General features: G+C 40.0%; 1 protein-coding gene across 45 annotated transcripts in view; it reads right to left on the bottom strand.

Moving 5' to 3' along the window:
• ZBTB20 (zinc finger and BTB domain containing 20) overlaps positions 1 to 19,887 on the bottom strand; it is a 473,003-nt gene that overhangs the window by 422,370 nt on the left and 30,746 nt on the right. For 8 of the 45 annotated variants that reach the window (XM_086882876.1, XM_086882893.1, XM_086882890.1 and 5 more), the window contains exon 2: positions 4,755 to 4,805. The exons of the other annotated variants lie outside the window; for them this stretch is intronic. The gene's annotated coding sequence lies outside the window, so the exon portion shown is untranslated. The remainder of the gene's footprint in view (positions 1 to 4,754; positions 4,806 to 19,887) is intronic. 45 annotated transcript variants of the gene reach the window in all.

Below are 19,887 nucleotides of genomic sequence, written 5' to 3'. Positions count from 1 at the left end.
ATTTCCTTCTCAACAGGAAAAGAAATATCATAGAAAGCAAATGTCACGTACCTTGACTTTATTTTGGCCTTTGACATCTTATACATTTTTATATGCAAGTTAGGAGCAAAACAAGCATATCCATGGTATCACACAGATGCAGATCTATTTTGGATAAGAGAATCCACGCAGTAATTATCAAAATACAAGAATGCATCAGCTGGGTTTCTGCCCTAAGTTTTGTTCTATTTGACGTTTTTATTAATAACCTAGATGATGGAATAGAAAACATTTTTATTAGATCTGTAGAAAAATGAACCTAGGAGGGCAATGAGTGGCTGAATAAAATTTAAAATTACCTTGGCAAATAAAAGAAACCTCAAGAGGCACTGGATGAGATTCAACAGGACTACAGGTAATGTACCTGGGCAGAAATTATTAATGACACTAATACAAGATGGTAATAACTGAGCAGGCAGCAGTTTTTCAGAAAAGGATCTGGAGTTCCTGTGAATTATAAGCTTGATATACGTTAGCAATATTTGACAAACAAGGAGCCAATCATCTTTTTTAAGGTTTGTAAATAGAGATATGTAGCTCCAAGGACAGAGGAAGTAATATTTCAGCTCTATTCAATTTGGGCAAGTTTCAGGATGTAAGAAGACAAATTATGGGTTGTGCTTTCAAAGTAGATGTGAAGCATCCACCAAAAAACCCCTATGTTAGAGACTAACAGAAAGTCTTTGGAACAGAACCCAGCATGTGCTAGACCTTTCCACTAGCCTGATACCAGCAACAAGTCTCACCAAAGTAGTAGCAGAAGAGTAAAAAAAAAAATTGGTCATCTGCTCACTACCAGGCAAAGAAAAATGAACAAAAGGTATGAAACTCCTTGAAAGCAGCAGCAAAGGTAGAGTGCTGGAAATCAATTGCACCAGGGCACAGTATTTCGGTGTTTTAACAAAAACTTGACAAATTTGTTAACAGATTGATCAAGACTGTACTACTGTACTGAGAGAGTGGAAAATCCAGTAAGTGGCCTCAACTCTATTCACTTTCAATGTTTTCAAACTCTTCTAAAAGCAATGCAGTTTCTTGGTACCAACACATTGGCAATGACATCTCCCAATTCTGTGATGAACCCCAAATGTGCACAGGTGGAGACATGTCTGTACTGTTCCTTCTTTCCCTTCAGAACAGACCACTCCACCCTGTCACCTCCTCATCCTTCTAATGCAGATTCTACTTACACCAGCTATGTACACAAATCACATCAGCTATGTCCACACCCTTCTGCCATGGCTAGTCCCAGGACACTGATCCCTGCTTCATTCCCTCCCTGCCTTCCTCACCGCCTCTAAACCTCCTCTTACCCCTATCCCACTCCCTGCTGTTCCCCATGACTCCTGCCCCACTGCCTTGGGTCTCCTCCCCTGTCTTGAGCAGAAGGTGCAGATCCTGCCAGGGTCAGTGTTTTGGGAGCAGCTGCTGGGGTGGAGCAGGCTGGGTTACCACCACCTAGAGAACCAAGTTACCACCTGCCACATTACTTGCCTGAAGCGCTTTTCAGATGTTCGGGGCAAATACCTGAGGAAAAATGTTTATTATGTGGTCAGATAAGAATCTTGGCAGCAGGGCTGGGATCTTCTAGCTGTTTGAGTGGCTCAAATGTTTCAATGGATTGCTCCAGTGTGTGGCAAATGTCATGAAAGAACACTGCAGAGAAATGATTTCCCAAGTCAGACTTCATAGCTTTTTGCCTGCCTAGAAGACAGGCATCTCAGCTGTCCCAATGTGTAAGACTTCACACAGCAGCTCGTGTTACCTGGGCTGTCACTCCAGACAAAATGCCTGCTGGCAGACAGATCTCCCTGAGCTCAGGCCTTCACTTGGAGGCATAAAACCCTGCAGATACTGCTAAGCACCGTGGTATCTGATTCCCAGGATCACACACAGAAGACACAGCTGGCCAGCAGGGTGGTCTGATGCATCTCAAATACGGAGACCAGAGCAGAAGAGATGCTGCTGTGCTGCTTTTGCCAAGCCATGGATTGCACACAGCATGGCTGAGAAGTGTCATGCAGAGAGTGACCCTATGGGCTAGTCCCAAAACTCACAGTGCCCTGCATATCTGAAAGGCCTTCACATAAAAGAACACAAATTGGGCTCTTCTCATCTATTTAAGTCCACCTACTTTACAGGGAGCTATAAAGTAACAATCATGTCTTAAAGAGATGTAAATACATAGTATCTATTGCCTCAGGAAACACAGGAAGTTTCCAATTCTTTCTGAATAACAAATACAGGCATAGATATAAAGGCCTATTCCTACTAATGTGGTGGCACAACACTTTGGAGAATGAGAACAAGATTAACTTTTAACATTTTTTGAAGAAACGGAACCATTACCCAAACTCATTATTCAAATACGTCATATACATTCAGACTTTTTCCAAATGCACTACTAGTAAACACAGGCATAAGTGTAGTAGTAAGCACACATATAAACTGAAAGCCACTGAAATTAATGACAAGACACATGTCCACAATATAACAAAACTGAAATACCAGGAAGCACTCCCACATCATAATGATTCGTATTTCTGACTTTGTCTAGTTGCTCAGTGCTGTCTGCTTCTACATTACTTAAAACCTCAAATACCCAAACTGCTTTCCCAATATCCACATAAAAAACTTCAGAAGACTGAAGACATTTCCTCTCATGTGTGAATCAACCTGTAGATTGCGTAATATCTACTGCGAATTAACAGTGAGACGAAGAGCTTATTAAACATAAACAAACAAAAAAATCTCTTTCATATGGCTAAGTATGAATATCCATTACTAAGCCAAACAGAACTCAAACTGTTTGAAAACCTACATTGTTCAAAGACTTGGCCAAATTTGCCATGACAGACTAAGGTAGGAACTTCCTCCATGGCTAGCTTTTTCCAGACTTGTTCATGAGAATGCTTTCCTTACCTACCTCAAAAGTGTTTGGTACTTTCAGAAGCTGAGGTGACCAAAGCATGTACACAACTTGATTTAACAGTTCCTGCCTTCCTACAGAATAGCCATATTTGTTACTTCCATGTAAATACTGCACTTCGTAATTACACAACTTTTAAAACATCATTTTTGGCAGCAATGTCATGCCATTTGTCTGGAATTTCTAAGCTCACTAGACCAAAGAGCCTTCTGGACAACTGTTATCTAAAATTGCTCTTCTAAATGCATATACCAGTAGAAGTTCTTTGCATCCAGAAGCTTCAGCAGGTGCTTTTGGGCATTAAGATCTTCGGTAGAAAAGCGGCTACTTATTTAGAAAGATAAACATGGAATTGGGCAAGGAGAATGAGATAATAAGTTCTTTCAGAGCTTAAGTCTTGACAGTTTCAGGATGTATGTTTTCACATGAAAAAACCTCAGAGCAGTTAGCATACTTGAACAAACACCCCATCTTTGATGCTAGCAGGGGACTATCTCCAATGAAACTTTCAAGTTGAGTATTTATTTTCTGTTCTAGCCTGATCGAACTAGAACCTACAGATATTTTCAAAATCCATCCTTATGCAGAGGGTTTTCACTGTGCGAATCCAATGTTGTTTAGCATGGAGATTTTATCAACTAACTCACAATTATTCACTAGTTATGAAATTTATGAATTAACAGTGCTTTAACCTTATATGTGTACTTAGGAACAAAGTCAAATTAAACAGCTGTAATACTCTTCAGAGCACAATCTCAACATACAATTATGAGCTCCTATTTTCACACTGTGCATAGGCCTCTTTGAGAGAGAATGAGTTTCTCCCAAGCAGCTTGTCATTACTATGCTCCCACCATACCCTGTTCTGCCATCACAACTGAACAAACCTATCCCAAAGCCCTCTTTCTCATCTTTGGACTACACTGGAGTACTCAAAAAAAGGAAAGCAGAAACAGAACTTCTGAATACGCTTGCTTTTCTTGTAATAATTCCAGAATTCATTGCAAATACACAGTATCTCTAACTTTTGTATGTTTTATATTGGATTTTTTTACGTACAAACTGACAGTAACAGAAAGCCATCCTCACTATCTGTGGACCCTTCAAGAACTGCACAGGAAAACAATGGTGTCCAAGGAGAGGGAGGGCAATCAGTACCTCTCTGTCAACAACACTGCAATATCTGGCATTATGATATTTCCCTCAAAGCAAACAAGCTATCAAATCTGGTGGTTTTTTTGATGCCCAGTACAGAATTAATTGCTTGGGACAGTTTATCTGTCTCTTAAACCAAGCCTTCATGGGGACATTGAGCATGTTAAGGTGAATCAACTAAAGGTTTGACACCAATGTGCACACATTTAATTGTCTTGAAGCTGTGAGTAGATGCTCTAATTCAACAGCAAAGCTCCCTGTAGCTCCTTATTCAGTTAAACTAGATTGGTCTAAGACTAATTTACTCCTGAATTAAAGCAGTCCCCCAAGGACTCAGCACAACTCATTTTTTGCATACTAACTTCATGCACTTAACCAATTTGCTTCAGCTTTTCCTGAGTTCCCCAAGCCTTATGGAGTTTTCAGCCCACAGCTGAGGGGAGCTTGGCTACTTCATCTCCAATGCTGGGAACACCAAACTGAGTGTTTTCCTCAACATTTTACTTCTAGAACACAGGAAAAACGCACACAAATTTAAAGGGAATTTAACACAAATTTACATTTTCCTTGCATTGCTCAGCTGCTTCCTACTCCAACGTGACAATTCATTGGATTTGGAGTTTATAATTACCTTGCTCCTCTACTCTCAGTCTTCAACTTTGTGGAAGTCAGTTCTTGGAAACTGGCATGTTCACACATACACAAAAAAAGAAAAAGAAACAGGCAATGAAAACAATGCAGGCAGACACTAATTCCAAAGTGGGATTTGAACTCTCACATCATCTTCTTCAGAGGCTTCAAATTGTGTTGAAGCCATAATCTACTGATACTGGTTTTGTTCCTCATGATTTGGAAATGGCAATTGTATCACCATGTTCTACTGTTTCTCATTACAACCACTGATGTGGCACCTCAGCACTCTCTGGAAATGAATCATATCCCATTGATTCAGTACTAATCCAGTTTGATACTAATCCTACACTGGGGTTGATATTTCTCAAAATATTCTAATAAAATTACCTATAGAAAGGATTGATTAGTTTTAAAACAAATTAGTTGCTTCCTTACTGTGAGAACTCAGACTGCCATTTTATTTAGGTGAAAATGTAAAGCACTTCTCAGACTACAAGCACTTAGGAGAAATAAAGACGTCCTTCTTCCATCCAGGGTCATCAAAACTTACCTGGATGGTGGCAGTAGCTGGGGAATACTTTGTTTTGGCCTTACTGCATGGATGTGCAGGTTGCAGCGATGCTTTGACCCACACAGACACACTTGTGCACACACTTGGGCAGACAATATCCCAAGGTACCTCATAAAAGTTCACTGGCTGAGCTCTCAGAATGATGAACTAGTGTTAGAGGCCTGGCTGTACAGCAGCTAGCTGAAAGAAGTGTTCAGAGGAATAAACAAATGCACATAATGCCTGCCGTTTCCTTTCCCCAAAATAAATTCATTCATTATAAACGAACATCATCATCTTTAGAGACTTCAAATCCTGTCAAAGCTGTATTTACTGACACTGGTTTTTGTTCAGCACAATTTGGAAACTGCAATCTTATCACCACGCTCTAACATTTCTCATCACAACTGCTGTTGCGGTACTCCAGCACTTTCTGGAAATGAACCATATTCCATGGATTCAATCACAGATCTAACACGTTAAAATACCACTCAAACCAGGCACCACCAGAATCCAGTGGGTAGTAGGCAACATGGGATGCACTGGAACATGGACTGTTCAAATATGCATTTTCAATTCTAAATGTTTTTAAAACAAAGTATCTAACCTCTCAGTGTTAATTAAAAAAAAAATAAAAAATCCCAATCCCAAAGGGATTAATAACAAAAATAAGTATGCAAATGGAAGTGAAGCCCTCTGGACAATGTTTTCATTGATTTGCTGGAGAGAAGGACCCCTAGTGTCCAGCTGGATTTTAGCCAGCCTGGGGTCTGGTGACTACACAGCATCCAGGATGAAAAAACATCCTAGCTTGTAAAATATTCCATGCAAACACTTTCCCATCCCTCTTATTTAGACTGATGAGAGGGAAAAATAAATAAATAAATATATATATATATTTTATATATATATATATAAATACAGTTCTGCTTTCCTAAACTAATTATTTCAAAATATAATCAAGGTATCATGTGATCACCTGGACTCTGAGGATTCATCATTACTGATGAACAGGAATGTGCCTTGGCACAATAGTTTCAGTGGTTGATTATGCACTGCAGACACCTATAGATAAACATCTCTATTTGTAAAAAACGAGCACTGTCTCTGAGAGCAGTTGCTGATGAGGCTTTAAAAGCAGCATGAAAAAATGTAATGCTAGAAAGATGAGGCTGCCCAGCCCTGTAATGTAGTAGCTTTGCTTTCTAAGGGGAAGAAAAAATCTACATGATTCCTTATGATCAGGGGTTTACCCATTGATTTGGATAATCATTCAAATGGCTAAACAGACCTCTAATTTGAAAATAAAAACCGATTGATGCAATCACAAACAAGTTCTGAAATTGTGATTTATAAAAAAGAGGGGAAATCTTGTTCTAAGCCAAAACACACACACAGTTACCTTTTTCTAATCAGAGCATTCATTTCTCCTCATTATGATCTCACAAGCACATTAAAATCTTATTAACATTAATTACTTCTGAGCGTCTATGCATGAGCAGCGACAGGCTTGCGTGCGCGCGCGTGTGTGTGTGTGTGTATGTGTGTGTGTCTCTGGATCATATCTACATTTATATACCTTGCTGCACTTTGCTTATAAAACATGTGAAAATATTGCTGCTAACACCAATTAGCTAATTTCACACACACAGATAGTAAGCTGCTGTCTCACTGCACAGCTTATTATAGACCAGCAGACAGATGGACAGACAAACAGACGCAAAAAGCGTCACGGCTCCTCCTAAATGCAAGATCGAAAATGCCTGGCACCCCCAGGAGTGCAAGTTTCATCCTCGTAAGTCTGAGGGAACAAAATGACAAAAATAATAAAAAAAAAATAAAAAAAAAATAGGAGACAGCCAAATATCCCATTTTCTACACAGATGGGTTCAGTGATGAAGTGATAGAGACAAAGAAAAAACTGGCAGGCAGACAAGCAGCAGGCGCACAGAGAGACAGACAGAGACAGATAAACAAAGCATATTCATACATGTGAATATGGGCTAAGCAATAGTAACTTCAGCCCATCAACAAGGTAAGGAAAGAAATGGCAGAGGGAAGAGCCACCATAAGAGTGACTTCACAAGCAAAACCCTGACACTTTACAAAACTGTTTAGGGATTCTATTCCCACTGAGCACACTAAATGCAGTGGTGCTACTGGTGATACTCTGCTCCACAACAAACTCCAGAACAAACACAGGAATCTAAGCACCACTATGGAATTGCACCTTCCTCTTCTTCCTCACCCTTTGTTTCCATCTAATTTAGATTCACCTCTATTCTACTTCTAAATCTCATTCTCCTAAACCCTTCTCTCTGCCAGGGGTTAAGATACAAACAACATCAGCACCACTCATCGTGCCAAAGCCATGTTTATCCATCACTGGGGAATCAGCCTCTCAACTGGGTCCTTTGCAGAACCCAGGTGGACACTTGCTGGTCATTTTCCTCTCTACCCAAATACCCATCTGTGCTCATCGTCTGCAACTCTGAAAAGAACTGCAACCCTGAACTAAAATTAAAACTTTCATTAACATCAGTAGGGTACAAGGTTTAGAAGTGTCAAGATTTGCCTTTCAGCCCTACTACCCTTTCTTCCACTTCTATATTCTTTCACTGATGACATCATCAAGCAAAACACTATAAGGAAGGAAATGATTCAAACCAAGATGGTTTCTTTATTGGGAATGGTTTTTTTTTAAATGAACATATCTTAATTTCTCATGGTAACATATGTGTTTGCATTTTCTGCTCACTCCTCTCAGATCAAGAGAAGTTAAATGTGGCAATAATTACTATGTTATCCCCAGCCTTTTTACCTAAAGGTTTCAGAGCATTTCACAAGCTGTTCATGAAACTTCAAGGCACGCAGAAGGTTCTCTCATCACTCTAGTTCACTAAGGAACAGAAGAGCAGAGGTGAAGTGCTCAGATCAGTATGAAAGTCTACAGCAGACACAAAACATCCTAGTATTTACATTTTTCATATCTTCTCTTCTTGCACATGCCATATCTAAGCTCATTAAAAATAGTGAATTAAAAAAAAAATAAATAAATTCAATATCTTAAGACTGTACTCAGGATCCTTGATTTGTACTTATCTCACTCATGTCCTTCTCCTAAAGCTGCTTATCCAGAAGAATCTACTCCCATACAAACCCAGCACAGCTGCTGAGAAAACTATCATGAATTCAGTCAAGCAAGTTTGGGATATACTGGGTGCACTCCAAACATCCAAATCAATTATGGTGCATTCTCAGTAAACCCTGTGATTCCAGGAAGATCTGGAGCTCCTGAGCACGGGCATTATTACAGCTGTCTTGCACACAAAGTGGTGAGCTTTGGTGCACCTTGCCCAAATTCTGCCCAGCTCAATTTTACTGCGCACACAGCAGATCTGATTACACTGCAGAGCAGGAACCATGGCATATGGCCCCTTCTGCCACAAGGAGCGGGTTCCTGACCTGCTGAGGCAGAAAATAAGGAAGCAAATTGAACGCCACTCCATTTGCTCGGCTTACTGTGCAGCTTTTGTTGAGGTTAAATATACAGGCATTCAGAATAAGGATATAGGAAAGTAAAAGCTTTATGAAACAAACAAAGAGCAATAAAGATTTGAAGCTTTACAGTTTTATGCCAAAGTAGGCTTTTTCCTGCATATTTCCTAAAAAATAGAGTATAGACCATTAAAGCCTCTCTCAAATCACGCAGAATTACTTCCTCTGAGAGGAAGCAAGATTCTCTCTGACAAAGCAAGAAGCCTCAACAGTTCTGGTTAAGACAGATTCACCAAGAAGTTCAGCTCATTTTCTCAGGCTTCCCAGAAAGTCTGGAGAAATCCATGGCCTGTCATTATTCCAGATTCCAAACTCTCTGCTGTGTTCCCACCTCAGTGAACTTTAGGGACATTGAAACTTAGGAAAAAAGGACAGCCAAGCAGAATTTTCCCCTAAACACATCAGTGATTCCCATCAAAAACCAAGGAAGGGCCACACAAAGATGTGAGTTCAAAGAAGTAAGCATCCTCTAGATTTGCTGACTTAATGTCTGCAGAGTTGTTGACTCTTTAACCCATCTTTCCCCCAAACTCATAAAGATACATAAGGGTTCATGGCACTCAGAAGGAAAAATGGTGTGTCCTATAAAGCACTGCTTTGGCATTTTGAAGACTACCTACATCATAATTAAATATGGTAAACGTTGTACCCCAGTAAGTTAAAAACCAAATCCAGAAACTGATTCATTAAAGTAAACGTGTAACACTGGAGGTGCTTAATGACAGAAAAGATGCCAGTTTTTATTACCACAACAGCATGTAGAGGCAACTGCGCACTAGGGAACCTTTGTAGAATATGCCTGTGTCTGAATTTTGCATGTAAAGTGGACACAAGTATCCTAAAGACTAAGAGGACTCAAATAAAATTGACTTGAGCATCTCTCAAAGGACCAGTGCTTATCAGCAGAATAAATCTGAGAGACCATTCAATCTAAAAAACAGGTCATGTATGTGTGAAGGGGGAACAGGGGAAAGACCTACCTCTACTTAGGGGATGTAGAAGGCAAAAGATATTTACTGCCTTTCCCGTACAAAGAAGCTTGACTTGCCTTTTTGAGGTGGGAATTACCTAAGAAAACCTGGTCTCCATCAACTCTATTCATCTACTTTGTGAACCTTACTGTGTTGTGTCTGCCAGAAGTTCCAGCAGGCTGAGACAGTATGAGAGTACTTAAGAGGTACACTTGGCATCCTGACCAGCCTCAAGATCCAAACCCCTTTGTGTCCTTTTGGAGGTTAATAAGACAAGGTTTTACTGACTCCATCCTGGCTCTTATAAGCTTCTTGGGGATTATCAAAATTGGAAATTGCATATGAAAAAGCTGGTTCATCCAGTTTTTAGGAGGGATATTCATCCAATTTGCCCTCCAACCCCTGAAATGTGAGACATGCCTGAGGAGTGTTCTTTGTTATAGTCTCACAAATACATCCAGTGATGGTGAATCCATAAGTCTTTGATAAAGGCAAAACCTTATTGTGCATTCTAGCTTTTTCTTTTGTAAACATGCTACACTAGATGAATTTGGCTCTCAAGGGAGAAAGTATTAATTGTGCTGGCTAATAAAACTTTCTGTTGCTGTTCTTCCAATCTGGTCTTCTAAGCATCAACAGACATTAAAACTGGCTCTTGGGAAGTGAAAAAAATATCAGAGAGCGGTACAAACCCAAAACTTGTTTGCAAGTTTTCAAGAACTGAGATCTCAAGATCTTGAGAATCTCATTCTCGAGTAACAAAACGTTAAATGCAGCTATTCCTTGTACAGTTTTCAGGTTGAGTATACAAACAACTCAGTTCCTCCCACTGTTCATTCTCTGAGAGATACCTCAGCAACAACACACCTGTGCTCTGCCCAGATCCAGCACTTGCAGGCTCCCATAGGCTTTGTCCCCACTGACAAGTTTAAACAGACAAGTAACAATCCTCTTTAAATGCCTGTGTCCTAAGAACCCTTAGGGGCTGTTTTCTTCTCTCCACATTGCAGTTCTCAGCCGTGAACAGCCACTGCACGTACAGCAGACACACACACAAGAAGTTCAGAACAGCATAACTGTTTGAAGGCACGTTTGCCTTAATATGTGATGGGGAGCTCCTGTCTTCTCTTGATGACTATTTAATGGATCAAGCAACACCACTGTGTATTTCAGCCAGATATAACTTTGTCCTTTGATTATTACTGTACAAAAAGACGTGACAGAGAGGTCCAGTTTTTGAACATCTACTTCTTGGACAAAGCTAACACTGGAGCTTATCAGGATATATCCAGCTAAGAGAAGTCCACCCATGAGAAAAAAACAAAACAAAACAAAACAAACAAAAAAAAAGAAGTTACTTTGATTCAGTTAAGAGAGTAATTATAAAAAAATGAGCAAACGAAAGACCATAAAGGTTTTTTTCTTTAAAAATTCTGCTGTTAAAGACTCTGTTGACATGTTGGTATATTAAATTTATTTGGCCTCAATATCCAGTTACTGTAGACTCTTTGTATCTCATTTTGGAAGCAAAAATAAGACTCTAATGGCAAAGAAGTCGCATATGTGTTACAATACCACAGTAGTGTAAAAAAAAAAACAAAACCAAAAACAACCAAAAAGAAGCCTAACAGTCTTTAACATAGCCAAGAATCATCTGAGCTTCCTTTGTCCATGGAACATGCTCTTTACTTTTCCAACTCCCATCTGCATGTACAATACACTGAGGAAGGAAGAAAGAAAGGCCTCACTTCCTTCTTCTCTCTGTGCCTCGATTGTTTCTGATTAAAAAATGGAAATAATAATGTTGATTCAGCTACTGAAATTAGGCAAAACTAAATTAGCTACTTTCATTAAACACTGTAAGATATTTGAATAAGTTTCTTCAGAAATGCAAAGTGCTATTTATCTGTATCAGCAGCTATCTATGACTAAACTGTCCTAGAACCTTTTGTGAGCATTCTCTCCTCCTGCTGAACTCAGCTGATAACCATTCTTTGTTTTGAAGGACATGTGTAACTCCTTTATCTATAAAAGCCTGGGAAAGACTTAGTTAGAACTGGCACCTCACTTTTTTGGTTAATGAGAACAAAGCAAAGCAAAACAACAACAACAACAAAAAGAAATCACACAGGGTCTCATGATTAAACCTTTGCGGATGAGAAAAAAAAGGCATCATTTTGGATGCTAAATTCTTTGCTGCCTTTGCCTGAGCATTATGAGAATGATCACCAACACCTCGTAAAAGCAAGGCTTTTCATCCACTCCATAAGCTGAGATTTCAAGGAGAGATCTGGGAAGAATCTTTTTAATACACCTATGTATGCTGCCACAAGGGAGACAGTATCTAACACAGCAGAAATGAGGTCAAATGCAGCAGCATTGTCCTAAAGAAAACCATCTCCTGGTCACAAATCACTTGTGGAGTACCATGCATCATCTTTACTGCTTCAGACATGCCAGCTGCAGCCAGTAGGGAGAAATACAAAGCTAAATTCAGCTCTTGGTTCAAGGTTGGGTCTTCTAAATTCCATGGAATTGGTCCACTTTTATATGAATGTAACATAGGGCAAAACATGACCCATAAACACTTTAACAGATACACAGACATTAAATTTCACATGGAACCACTTATCCCAAAAGCACGGTCCTCTGAAGATGATTATTGTATGATGATTATTCCAGCTCACTGCTCATAAGGAAAAAGGAAAGGGCTGTGGCCTCATCCCACCCTTCTCTGGTCCTACTCATACAGAACTCTGCTGCTAAAATTTTCTCCCTCTCTTGCCAGTGGGACTAAGATAGCCCCTCTTTTTGCATGAAGTTCAGACTTTTTGTCCTCGTTTTCTTTGAACAGCTCTGCCCCCTGCCTGTGTCTCAGCTTTTATTTCTTCTAGCTGCTCACATTCTTCACAAACCTCCTTCCTAAATGCTCCATTTGTATCCTTCTACCACACTGAAGCCAATGTTCCATAGTAACATTACTCCAGATTCTAATAATTCTTTAAAGCAGCCTACAGTCTATTAAACCATATTTCCTGCACAAGGAGACTTCAACCAAGAAACTCCAGAAAAGCTCATTTTAGCTCACTTCCTTTTTTGCTTTCAACCATTTTTTACCTGTAAAAGATAGGGAATGAAAATTAAATAAATTCTGCTAGCAGAATAAATTATTACAGGGCTGGATATGGATGTGATCTAGACAAGAGGGTTCTCACTCCAGCATGGAGACAGTTTTAACTGAGATAGCTCAATTATTAATAGGAGTTTGGTCAAGACAACCTTGGGCTGAATGCTCTGAAATTACATGGCTAAAAACACATGCTAAATTCACGTGAGATCCAACATAATACAGCCTGCATGAGCAGGGCAGAACAGTTTTGCTGTCATCCAAGCTACCTAAGTAAACATTAGCTCTTAATCTCCATGTGATACAAACCTTTCCAAAAACAAAACAAAAACCCAATAAAAAGCCAAACCCAGACTTCAGGTGTCAATTCAAGTCTGACATGCCAGAGAAAGACCGCACGTATTCAAGAACTTCAAGGGAAAGCTAAAGGAAAGCCATTAGAGTAATCAGGGTGATAACAAGGCACAAACTCAAGAGGGAAGGATAAAACTTGCTAGTACAGCTATAACTAACACCCTCCTATCTGCTTTCAGAAACTGATAAAGGTCACTATCTCTATCCTGAAGACAAGTAACTGAGACACTAGGAAATAAAGTGACTGCAATAAAGTGGTTGAAAATAACAGAGGAAACTAGAAACAAACTGTGGATCCTGCTTTCCTAACAGTAGTGACTGCACTGCAATCTGATTAAAATTTCTGATACTATACTGCACGATGACTTTGTGCTGACAAAAATATTTCAGATCCCTGTAAACATACTGGGGACAAAAAAGTTTGTCTACCAAAGTATTAAGAAAGGCTTGGAATGGGATCTAGTCCCCTGTAAAAAGGGACTTAGACACTAGCATAAAAAGCAATTTAATTTGATAACCCAGAAATGCCCAGCACTAGGGAAAAATTACTGAGTTTTCTCTTGTCCGACAGAAAGTTGTGCATAGCTGACTGTACCACAAAAGCACAACTGGCTTTTAATCTCATTCAGGAGCAGCTCCTCTCACAGCAGTGAAATGTTTCAAGATGAGCCTGACTGACTTGCTGGATAAATGATTTAAGGTTGGTATAGCTCAGACGGAACCAGCTCATTTAGGATATGTCACCATCTTAAAAACACTTTTTCTATCCAATCGGAGCAAGTTTTGAAGCTTTCCAAACTTGGCCATGGCTTGGAGAGGAAAATAAAAGCAGCATTTTCATGAAATGCTGGAAATTACAAAACAGGGCTGGGACTTCAAACGGTCTGCCAGGGCAGGCTGGGCCTTCGCCGGGAACTCGTGTCACTCCTAATCACTTGTATTAGTTTACCACCAGCAAAAGGTGCCAGATTGGTAGCCCCAGGCGCTGTACTCTCTATTTATCCCCAGAGCAGGTACAGCAGGATGGCAGGCTATCACAGAGATGCCAAGCCCTGCCACAATTCCTCCCGTCCAGGGACCTGGTGAGAAGAGGGTGGTGAAGTCTCAGTGCTGTGACTGCCCACACGAGGGCCAGTACCCTGCACTTATGTTTCAGAAGGATTGGATCGCAAACTGCAGGGCCTGTGAAAGGGAACTAAAGGCAGCATCAGTCTACAAGTAGCCTCCGAGAAACTGAGATAGAAGGACCAGGGATTCTTTTCTTTGCATTACATTCTAGATGTCTCAAAATGAATGAATTCTTGAGAGAGCGATGAGGCCAGAGAGTCAATGTACTGAGTACAAATGAGATTTATACGTGGCTTGAGTCACTCCAGACAATTAGCTACCCACCAGGCTGTTTGGTTTATTGTCCCTGCTGGATAAAGATTTAATAAGCAGTCACCTAGATGGGAAACGTGAGACTTGCAGAAAGGAAACTTTTCATTACTCTACGTGGAAAACTTGAGCCCAGTCCTGCAACAGCTCTGCACAGATGATTCCCACTGGTGTGTCAACAGCTGCATGATGAAGCTCTTTTTCATGACAGTCCACATGGGTGGAAAATATGGGAAACACGGGTCCATCTTCTATTGAGTAATTACTATATCAGAAATCTTTCACAGGTACCAAATCTTCTGTGGAAATTAATACAGCTTTTTTCAGTTTTTTTTCTCTCCAGTACTCAATCTTAGCCAGGACTCAAGACATTTTTTCATAGCATAAAAGCACAAAATGCTGGATTTTAAAAACTTATCTACTGGGCAAATATGCTGTGTAGGGAACATATTAAACAATTCAGTCTATGTTTGGAAAAGAAATACAGATTCATCACAACGAGGAAGGATGTTCAAGAGTATCCTGAAAAAACAGCCGGTATTCAAGCCAAAGGACAGGATGAAGTGGGCACAACAGTATAAAGCTGACAAGCAGATTTAACTGACAGTGACAGAAAGAATTGGAAGCTGCCAAAGCCTAAGCTACATTAGGGCTTCTTCAGATACTACATACACTAAAATTGAAACTAAAAGCATCAATGAGAACATTTGATAAAACCCCTTCAGATGGCAAAAATCCTAGAAGCAGCCACAGCAAAACAAAAAATACAAACTCTGGGAAAGCATAAGAAAAGGAACACCTATCAAATGTAAGACTGGGGGGAAAAAAGGCTGAATTACAGATTGAACATTTCATGACCTCTCAGCAGTCATGCCTGGTATCCAAGGCTTTAACACCCTTCATCAGAAGACTTCTTTTGCTGTTACTACGGCTCATTGCAAGAGAGCTCAAAGCCATTCATTTGGCATAATTTTTGTCAGGCAGTGTCCCAGAGGGTGTGGCCCGGTCTCCTGGGAATAGCATTTGTTAGTTTTAGAGAACCAGCAGAGGGAGCACATCAGCAATTAAACATGGTTTTCTTGTGTTTGTGCCTAAACAATGAGATTTTTTGGTTGGGTTTTTTGTTGTTGTTTTGTTTTTATTCTCAGCATTCCTCTGTCACTAATGCCTGTGACTCACTTAGCTCTCAGATTGCTGGGAGTTTAAGAGCCAGAGCCATGGAGAATAGCAGGCTCCTCATCCAACCCACATAAAATGACAGTGGACACAAGCTTTTACCTAGTTGTCTTTCTTCACTTTCTCCCCATGTCAACCTCCATCTTACACATTCCTGACATCCTGCCCATGAAATCTTGTACTGCCACATGACAATTACTTTCACATTCCTGCACTGTGACCACTAACTTTCTAGTCAGAAAGAAAGGCATATGGATCTCTAGGGAGGAAATAGAAATCAATAATTAACTTTCAGTCAGCTGAAAGGACAACTCTGAAGTCCACAACACAACTTTCCTAGTCCTACTTTTGTATCCTCAAGGGATTCATCACACAGCTATTGATGATCTTAGAAGTAAGATAGTAGAAAGCCTGTTTTTCAGTGGAGAAGAAAAAAAAAAAAAAAAAAAGGAAAATCAGTAATTCCTATGCTGTATTTACCTCCAAAACAAATGACACACTGTACTTGCTTGCATTTTTAGCTCTACCATAACCCGAAGATAAATTCACCCTGAAAGTGTAACATTAACAGATCATCTACTGGTCTAACTTACAGAATGGCACCATGTTTGTCCTGCAAAGGATTTCCCACAGGTGCTCTGCAGAGGGTTGGAAGCACTGCCTGTTCAGGTTTCCTTTCTTCTTTGCTATTGTTACCAACTGGTTTTAATTCAGACTTTCATAACCCCTGGTTTGATAGTAGCTCAAGGATTCTGGAAGACCCCACGGCTTCTGGTTCACCTTTGGCACCATCATTTACACTTGTGGAAACTGGACATAAAATGTTGCCTAGTGATCTGTGTCCACCCACTGCAGAAAAGCACAAGGAGAGAACTATGACACAAGGTATTGAAGAAGGAAGTCCTACAGACACTGCCAGTGTTTGATTTGGTAGGACTAGTTTGTGTTAGAGTTGCTATCAGCCATGAAATATCTTGAGGAGCAGTACTGAGAACAGCAAGTACAGCACAAGCTCCAAATCCACCCTCCATGGGGCTGGTGGGGCAGGTTGTCACTGATGGGATGAAGCCATTCTTGGCATGAAAGGATTTCAGCCACTGTTCTGGAATAGTCCATGGCCTTTCCTTCCATAGTGCCATCTAGCGCCAACTCAGCCAGCAGCTCGCTTCTCTGGGAGGTGAACATCTGCCCCCTTAAACAGCCTGGCACCCTCCACACTCAATTCACCAAAGCCAACAGCCAGCAGTCAGAAGAACAGTGTTTGTTTTTTTTCTTTAAGGACAGCTTTATCCCAGTAGACCAATTTCCCATTCCTGTATTCTATCTACTTCAAGACACAGTCTTCCTTTCTTCCCTGCACATGGCAAAAGCTGAATTTCTTTCTTCTTGTAAACCTCGGGGATGTGTAGCAACCTGCCACGTGGCACCAGCAGCCCTGGCTGCCCCAGCAGCTATGGAAGAGGAGGTGGCACATGGTCCTGTGCCTCTGGTGACCATTTTACAAAACCCAACTGCAAACAGAAATCCCTCCAGTGCTGGGCAGTTCAAATGCCGCCATAGCACACCATGGTGCTGGAGGATTAAGTACAAAAGTGTAAAAAAATATGACAGACATAAGCAGTAGTCATTCTGAAATGCTAATATTAGAGGAGAACTGGATCAGTGCCGTTAGAACTAAATATTAACTTTTATAATGAATACTAACCAAGAATATGACCAACACTATCGAAGGAAAAAACACCTAGACAAAAGCATTTGCCTTTATTTACTCCTCACTGAGAGTTTAATACATCTATGAAAATCTCTTCAAGTTAAAATGGTCCAGAACTTACAAAAGTACCTCAAAATTTGGTGTATGGTCAAACTACTACTTTTCACTGAGAGAAAACTGGCATAGATAGATTATTAAAAAGCCAAGTTATTTTTCACAGTTGATACTGTTTGTTTCCTTTCTAAAATTTTCTTGGACCAAACTAACAAGAACAGTGAAGTCCATTTCACTGTGATTTGCCATCATTTTCCCTCTACATCACAGTGAGAATGTCAGACCCTTCAGAGGGGACAAGTTATTCTTTAACAGTAACTATTTCCAGTGCATTGTTTCAGGGAAAAAAAAAAAAAAAAAAAAAAGGAAAAAAAAGAAAGAAGAAAAAATACTTTTATAAAAGGATTTGGATTTTCTAGAAGTTTTGTTAAAAATAAAGATCTAAGTAACTTGAAGTTAAATTTCAGTTTTTAAATTCCCATTAACCTTTATGAATCTCTTTCAGCAGAAGCTCTTTACCATACAGATCGCAGTTTAAAGAAGTCCTATAAAAACAGACTGGGGTGGAACCAGCTGAAATCTACAAGGCCACAGCGTGCCATCAATTTCTAAACAGAACTTATATTCAAATTATTCTGCTTAAAACCTCATATGGTCTGCAAAAATGAGCAAGGTTTTCTTGAAACGATTTAAATAACAATTTATCTAAGTAATCTCACTTGTATGGGATTTGTAAGCTATCCCACAGAATACTCTAGCAGGGGACACTATTCCCCATTTACATCAAAGTTTTATAAAAATAATATTACAATTTTTTTAATATTCTGCAGCTGTTTTCCCTTATGAATAAGCTGAGCCTATGAAGAAAATGTGAAAATAGGAAAACTGTGAGTAATATTTATAATAATGATATATTCAACTCAGGAAATTGCTACAACTGACTTTATCAAAATAAACAAGATAGATATTTTTTCCTCCTTTAAGAGAAAAGTAAAATCCTCCACTATTAAAAATAATTTGACTCGGTATTTGTTTGGTATTCGGATTTAACTATCTTATATCCCCATTTCTGGTCCTGTTTAAAAAAAACAAACCAAAAAACAACAACAACAACAAAACCCCAGCACAAAAACATACACGCGGAAACCCCAACAGCATTGCTCCTCGTCTCCCAGGAGTGAGAGCGGCACATACACACGCCATTCAGCCCAAAATTGCTCTAGCTACAGGGCATGGCAAGGCATGAAATAAGTGCTCCAGAGCACTTCCTCATGTGGGTGTGTTAGATAACTGTCTGCTCCAACACTAAAATAAAGCACAGTGTGACCCAAGGAGCAGCGCCAGCCCTGCCCCGCACAGCTGCCCAGGCTGCGGGCAGGGGACCCGGGGCACCCCGCGCCACCAAACCCGGCCGTGCGCCCCTGGCCAACAGGTCTGGCATTCCCCGAGTTCCAGTTACATCACCACACGCTGGATTTAAGTTTACTTAGGCATACTTTACCCTTTGCTGCTGCATCCAGATTGCAAATGGACTTTGTGCTATTGAAAGAGCCAAGTTGGTTTTTATTATTATTATTATTATTATTATTATTTATTTTTTTTTCTACAGAATATAGTTGGGGTTCAAGGAAAATTACATCCTCCTAGTGAAGAAGGTTTTACTATTAGAAAGAAATCTTACCGAGTAATGAAAAGTGTTTCGCTTACTCTGACTCTCTTTCTCTGCTTGAATTCTTCTGCTTGGAGTTTTCATAAAATCAAGAGGTATCTTGGAGTAATTTTTAAAGTTTTTTAAAAATGTTCAGATGAGTCTGGGCTTTTGCTAAATGTACATGCATGGACCTGAGGACAGGTCCAAAAAACCTGGGCTGTTGAGGAACATACACCTGCACTGGTGCAGGAGAAAATGACAGGCGCCTGAAAACCCCTCACTGTGCACAAGGAGGATGGCTGTGAGCCCTCCTGCTGCCTCAGCCCAGGCTGACCACCACCTAGAGGCATCAGCAAATCCACCTTTGAGAGCCCTACATTTTTTTGGCACAACTTCAGCATCCCCTCTCTAACCAATCTGAGTTTCAAAGCCTGAGATTCAAACTTTAGGAGAAGAGGAAATACCTTGCTACAGTTAACAGGTCATTTAGAGCAACAAACACATTTAAAGTCTATCAACAAAATATTAATTTAGAAGTTTGAATAAAAATAGAGAGGGAAAAAAAATTAGTAAACAATAAATGTCACTCCCCAGCTAAGAGA

Source organism: Cyanistes caeruleus, chromosome 3 (genome assembly GCF_971803275.1).
Source record: "Cyanistes caeruleus chromosome 3, bCyaCae1.hap1.1, whole genome shotgun sequence".
NCBI lineage: Eukaryota > Metazoa > Chordata > Aves > Passeriformes > Paridae > Cyanistes > Cyanistes caeruleus.
Note: the sequence above shows the minus strand (reverse complement) of the source record. Positions and strands in the feature narration are given on the sequence as shown.